The 7,086-nt window shown below is 35.0% G+C and overlaps 1 pseudogene; it reads right to left on the bottom strand.

Moving 5' to 3' along the window:
- Positions 1-1,007: 1,007 nt before the first annotated feature.
- Positions 1,008-1,104, bottom strand: LOC122117560 (annotated as a pseudogene).
- Between the last annotated feature and the right edge of the window lie 5,982 nt (positions 1,105-7,086).

Below are 7,086 nucleotides of genomic sequence, written 5' to 3'. Positions count from 1 at the left end.
TAGATATTCCTGGAATAATTGTGAATGGCTGGACACCCCTGCACAGTACTTATATATGGAATAATACCACAGTGGCTTCTTTATTTCATCATGATACAGATAAAAAGCCCAAACTAAAGGCATCTTGACCCCCTTGCATCTTGCTGCTGGGAATAGATATAGCAAAGATATGCTGGATCTCCTTCTGGTGAACCATTATTTCAAACCATGTCTGAAGCACAACTTGGAAGAAGCTGCATTTGATATTGCCAAAAGGATAAGTATGTATTACTACCTCTTTGAAGTTTTGGAAAGCTGTACAAATTGTTCTCCTAAGTCCTAATGATTCAGTTAAGTTTCTTAAATTTCAAAATTGCCAGTCCATCCTATGTGTCCATACAAAATATTTTCACAATACAAAGCAACAGCAATATCTTACTTTAAAAATTCATGGATTCCATGGTATTCTTCCAAGTGAATTGCCTGACTTTGATGTCAAAATATATTCGAGTTGTTTGTATACATCTATAATGATTTCTACAGAGTTTGTGATTTATTAAATCATAAATAATTTTAACTTATCTGTTGAAATGAGTAATACAGAAAGTAAAGATATTTCTGGTGCATGTCTGAAAAAAGTATATTTAAAAATATTTAGTATTCTGTTTGTGTAATGTCCATAACCTATTTCATTCTCTCCTAGATATAATACTTTGAATTCGACATTGTTTTATAATATATAGGTTCATTAATAAATGTGTCCTTTCAGATTGCATTCCATATAGAAACAGTTTAAGATTCCTTTAATTCCTAGGTCCTTAAAGAATTTTATTTCTTTAGGATAAAATGTCAATGTTATCTTATTTCAAAAGTTTTATAAAGGTTATGCTATGTAAAGGAATTTGTAAAAAGTGAAGATTGAATGATGTCAAACTAACTTTTATTTCTATGAATTACATGTATTCTTACACTTGTATATTTGTAATCAACTTTTTAATAACTTTTTAATTTCTTGCATCAGAAGAATGAAAAATATGCAATACTTCACAAATTTTCATATCATCCTTGTACAAGAGCCATGTAAATCTCTGTATTGTAATTTGGGTAGACGTGCTGCTGAAGCATGCAGTATCCTGGAAATTTAAGTAGTTAATGATGCAATCTTAAGACAGGCATATATCTTTGGTTGCCTATTTGTAAGAAGGAAACCTTATTGTTCCCAAAATTGCAGTTCATCTTATTTCTGTAAAATTCTGTGTATGGTGGAAAAAACTTATATTGTTTGTTCAATTGCTCACATTTGCAATTTTTTCAATGACTATTTTAAGTCTTTTTCATTTGAAATTGGATCATACTTTGCAGCCTTTATATCTAGGTCCAAAGATGATGGATTTTCAAGTACTTATTTATTAACTGATTTAGCTTTGTGGAGATAATGGAGTCAAAGTAAGCCTTGCTTAAAAGCTACTTTTAAACTTCTGCAGCTTAAAATCTCCCAAATGAGGTCTTACTGGCACAAATGTCTTCCTGACCCTTTATCCTTGCTCCATGTAGGAACAGACCAACCAGAATCTTACCCTGACAGCATAGATTTTCTTATTGGAGCAAAACTAATCTGTTACAAGGGATCATAAAGAGACAAACAGTTCAGACAGTACTGTTCAGACTAGAAGGTATTTTTTCAAAATATAATTGTTTATTACACCCTAACATTTCAAAAGATGCTAAAGCCAAGAAGGTGAAAAAATTGTTCATATGTATGATTACCTAATGTATTGGCCTGTCTACCATCCAAGCAGGCAGGAACTTACACCACTGATTTTCTATCACCAAATATATTCCGTAGCTCCAAAAGAAGTCCATATGTTTCTCCTCGTTATTAGGCCTTAAATTGGTAATGTTTTAATCACAGTGTTTCCTCTTGCCTCTAGGCTGTATATCTCGGAATGGTAAAGCTTTAGCTCTAATTCTACCAAACACTGAGGTAGAGGTAATGGAATAATACTTTAAAACCGTTGCCTCTTGTGGCTCAGTGGTAGAGTGCTTGCCTTGCATGTCTGAGGCCCTGGGTTTGATTCCTCATCACCACATAAGCAGAAAGAAAAAAAAAAATTGTTGCCTTTGATACCCTTACCACAACAGAACAATGCCAAACATTCTCTAATATTATATATTATTATATATTTTATATTTATGTGCTGATTTTATATTTCACACAGTGAATCTTAATAGAATTAATTGATAATTTGAAAAATTAATTGATATTTATTCCAATAAATAGATTGGAATATAAATAATCAGGATTATAATATATATTAGAATATAAAAATTATCAGTGCAATGTTTTCGGTATAAACTTGTGATAACTTCTAAGTGTTCTTGGTCGTCTGAATTCACATGGTAAAAAAACAATGTTGTTTGCTTCTAATCTATAAGGGATTTTACTTTGCTGCTCTGTTTATTGTTTTAACTCGCTGGTCCCAAACTGTATTTCTCCATGTTTCTGAAGCATTCCTACTGATTATACTCAAATTTTTCTGATATGATGTCTAAAAGCTATTATTCTTCTACAGGATCCACGGGTCCTAGGATCCCAGGTCCCAGTTATCCGCATCATCAGATAACTAAGGCAAGAGTTCTCACCTACGTCCATGCAACATGCCAACAGAAAATAATTGAAGACCCATCTCAATTTCTCATTTTCTATATTTCAGGGCCCCAATTCCTTGAAATGCAGGAATTATCAGTAAGCAATTGGGAAATGCAAGGCAACTTAAAATGCAAGATGAAATCACAAAATGTGAAAGTACAGTAATTCAAACTTTTAATTTTCAGATGACCATCATATATGATTGAACAAGACCACAAATGTCACTAGATCATTTGTAATACCCCTCTCCTAATGATTAATGAATAATTTCATTCCAGCATCAGCAGGCCAGAAAATAGTTCCTGGAACAATAGATCCATATTTGGTCTACCAATGCTAGGAATACTTGACATAAAGGTCAAATATAATTCAGAAAAACATTAATTGAGAAGATCCTTAGTGCTTCAAAACACTTGTACTTCAGTAAAACTTGGTTCTGTAGTATAAAAATGTTGTCATTGTCAAACAAATGATAACCTACATTTAATCTCCTGAAAGTATATTCCTTTTCAAATAAACTTTTAAAAATCACATTTGCCAAATGACACTTTACAAGTAGATGATATTTAGTGACATAAATAGTTTTTCAAGGGTAGGGAGCAAGTTACAATAGAGTTTATTTATTTACCCAGCATTAATGCCAAACAGGTTCATCCATTCATTAAAGTGTAGAAATTATACCCCCCATCATTTGTTTTTTCAGTAGGTGACTTCAAAAATTTGTTAAATAGATCAGCCTCCCATATTTCAAACCAAAACATTAGCTAACAAAGTAAATTTCATCACATACTAAGTACATTTTAAAAAATCACAAATAGTTGCCTTATCATATGGTGTTTTGTTTTCCCTATCTGTCTAACACAGTAAGAAATATGACTTTAAGTCTTGAATACGGGTACTCATCAGAGATTTGACAAACATAAAATCTTTCTTCTACTTCTATCATATTCCTCTACAATAGTAAATTTTAGTTTTCTTCTTTTTCCAAAACTTATTGGTAGTAGAAAATATTATCTCATGTAAAATAAAATAACCACAAACCACAGTGCAAAGCCATTTATAAAACTGGTACTTAGGAATACATTCTAAGCATTTTTTAAACTTTCTTGTTGACTACAGTTCATTAAGCTCTTCCAATCATGGGGGCAGTTAAGATCAATGCTAAGGGTTTCGAGCATCTGTTGAGCATTCAGGGAGTGTAACCCATCTTCCTTGACAGCGGCCCGGTATTTTTGGGTCATGGGGGTACCATTGGTTAGGTCGTGCAGATGTTCGGTGGACGTTTTCAGGGAACATGAACTGGGGTTCAATTATAGGCTTGGCTGTCGTTGCCATGGTAGATGTGGGGCCTGTGAACAACTGTTGAATTACAGGGGGAACAACGAGTTTTTGTTCTTGGGCAAACAAAGAGTTTTTGTTCTCTGCCCAAGGATACAAAATTTTCTGAGGAGAATTCCCAGGCTTGCCTAAACAGCCAAAAGAAGTGATTGGGCAGGCTTCCTGTGACTGATAGTGTGGGGGAGGCGGTTGTACAAGCGTAGCTGGCTGGCCCCCTGGGTCACCTGTTAGTGGAAGTTGTTGGTTATCTGTGTTCTTGCTGGAATTGTTTGCTGTGTCACAAGAAAGATGGGAGTGCTAAAGCAGCTTTGCAATTTTCCTTTTGTTCTGTTTCTTCCTGCAGCGAGGTGTTAAACGCTTGCAGAGTTTCCCCTTCTTCTTTCCCTGATAGACAGGCTTGAATAGCTACTACAATGGGGTAAAAGATTAGGGGCAGCTCAGAGCCGTCACGGACTTCCTTTTTATGAACTGCCTGAAGGATGAGGGTCCACCAGTCTGGATCCCAAATGGCCCCGGAGTCAATCCAGGGATACAATTCATTCACTATTTCCCATATTAATCTAGCTTACTTTTGTAATACTTTTATCTGCCTACTCCGGAGCAGGGCAACAAATGCTTGTGATTGAGGCTCTCCTGCTTCTGGGGGAAGGTTGCCCATGGAGGCACTAATTTTGCACTAGACCCTCGACCGTCCATCTGCAGAAAGCGATCGAGCCACCCGTTGGGCACCACTTGTAGGGCTAGATCTTCAGCAGGAGGTAAGTATGAACGACTCACACAAGGAACACACGTTGGGAGAACAGGCTTATGCAGGTCTTGTTTATTTCTGCACAAGGGGGGGATTATATAGCCCCAGCTTTCCCAACCTCCTGAGTCCTTCCCAGCCAATTACTTAGTGGGGAGTTGATGTAAGGCACTTGTGATGGGCACTGCTTGGTGACAGGCACTGATTGGTCTTCCCGGGCTTGTAGGGAGCATGGACAGCTCATGGCTGGCAAGCTAGGCAGACATGCCTGTGGGTCACGTCTCTATTAGCAGGAAGTGTGCTTCAACTGCTACTCTAGCTGACTCAACCAGATCTGAGCGGCTCTACCCACACTACATCTTCATGGTTTTCCTTTTAAAACTCTTTTATTTGGATGTGGAATTTATTTTCATGTCTTCATTCAATCTGTTCTGCATTGTAGTGAGCTAAATAGGCTCCATAAAATCACTTTAGGTAGCAAAAATATTAAGACAATGAATATCAAAAAGTTTGGCCTCCCTCCACTCCTCAAGTAAATATGCTTAGCTAGGGCTTCTAAGAATGAGTTTTCTCGCCTTTTCAATTTGCTCAATTATTTTCTGATCCCAAAACTTTTTGGCTTATTTAATAAGTGAAGTCCTCAATATTTCATGTTAATAAGGATGTTACATATTGTAAGCTACTATAAAATGTGAAATCATTGGTTTCAAGTATCCAATCAGATTTTTTTCTGTTGTTCAGTGCTTCAAGTGCAAAGACATTGTGGAAAGTATTACAAACAGAAAAGTGTAAACCCAATACCTTCTTTCAATGTAGAGGGCACTTTCTCCCTAAATATTTGGACCCAAATTATCTTTTTCAGAGAATTACTGTTTGGTAATTAAAGTCAATTCACAAATTTTGATGTCTTTTTTTTAAAGAACTTTGAATTTAAATTCCACTACAACCTTGTTTCACACAGTAAGAGTAGATTTCCTGGGTAAGGACAATACTCAAGGGAACCTACAGGATTTATAGAAAGGTTTCTGAGGTTTGTTTATTGTGAAAATGAGCCATCTTCACCCACATTGCTCCCTCTCAGCAAAGTCTCCATGGCTTACTTTGCATGAACGCCTATTTTCCCAGGCAAATTTAAATTTTCATAATAGGCAAAGTTGTTAAAAAATTTGAACAAATAAAAATTTACCTGTTATAATTTTAAAACTCTTTTGAAATTCTTTTATTAGAACTGCGAATTCACCAATCCTAACCCCACCTTTACCATGAAAAACAGTTAACATGTTGTTTTCATGATATAGTGTCCATGAAACTATTATTTTCCAGTGGCTTTGTTATGCGTATATAAAACCATATAAGCTGATTCTGAGCAAAATGAACTCCAAGATATGAAAACGAGAATATTATTTGTGGTTGTTGTTTTTAATGTGCTATGTGATTTCTGTTTTCTTTGGGGTTTTTCCCCTGTGCTTTATTCCCTGCTGTATTTGATTTTGGTAGCCTGTGTATTGTGTATATATTTACGTTAATTAGAGAAGGGAAGAGGAACAAAAAAATGGTGAGACAAAGGACAAAGGCAAACCCATGCAATAGCAATACTCACAAGACAATATGTTGTAAATATACATTACAACTTGTGAGGAGTATTGGGGTGAAGGAAAACTGAAGAAAATCAGGGAAGGGGTATCAAGTTTGCAAAGTTATTTATTCATTACCTTAAAATTGCTGTAACCCCACTGTACATCACTTTGACAATAAAATTAAATTTAAAAAATAAGCTGCATGAAATAAAATTTCACTGTATTCGTATAGTAAATATTATTCTTTATGTAGTACCTTTTTCAAAATCAATACTGTTTGGCGTCTCATTTGAATTAACTATCCTTTTTAATCAGAGGACCATCAACTTGAATGCTATCTGACTAGACAATATTTTCACAATATACTTACCAATATTTTAAAAAAAGAATAAATATAGTACTTTCTCATACTAAAAGCGAAAACAATTTAATTCTATGGAATCCTATAACTTTTAAAAGTAAATAAGTTGTTAAGAAGACAGAATATATGTGTTCTTCAACATTCCAATGGCTAATAACTACTCATTTTCAAATTCAGAAGATTCCATACCTGAGAGATTCAAAACAGTACCGGCTTGCATGTTATGTAATTCTGCAATAGATGCATTTTTCCATGGGGTGTTACAGATTGAGAGTCAACAGAAAAATAACCACATTTTGGTTGAGGGTAAAACTATGTACCATAGGTAATAATTCTTCAAGAGTAAGCAATTGTTTATCACAGTAAGCTATTATTTTTATGACCACCAATCCCAATATTTATGACATAGAGTCATCCTAGTCCAACAGTTTTCAAA

The sequence above is a fragment of the Dipodomys spectabilis genome, unplaced genomic scaffold, assembly GCF_019054845.1.
Source record: "Dipodomys spectabilis isolate Male_0828 unplaced genomic scaffold, ASM1905484v1 ptg000143l, whole genome shotgun sequence".
NCBI lineage: Eukaryota > Metazoa > Chordata > Mammalia > Rodentia > Heteromyidae > Dipodomys > Dipodomys spectabilis.
The sequence above is the reverse complement of the archived record's forward strand: the minus strand, read 5'-3'. Positions and strand labels throughout refer to the sequence as shown.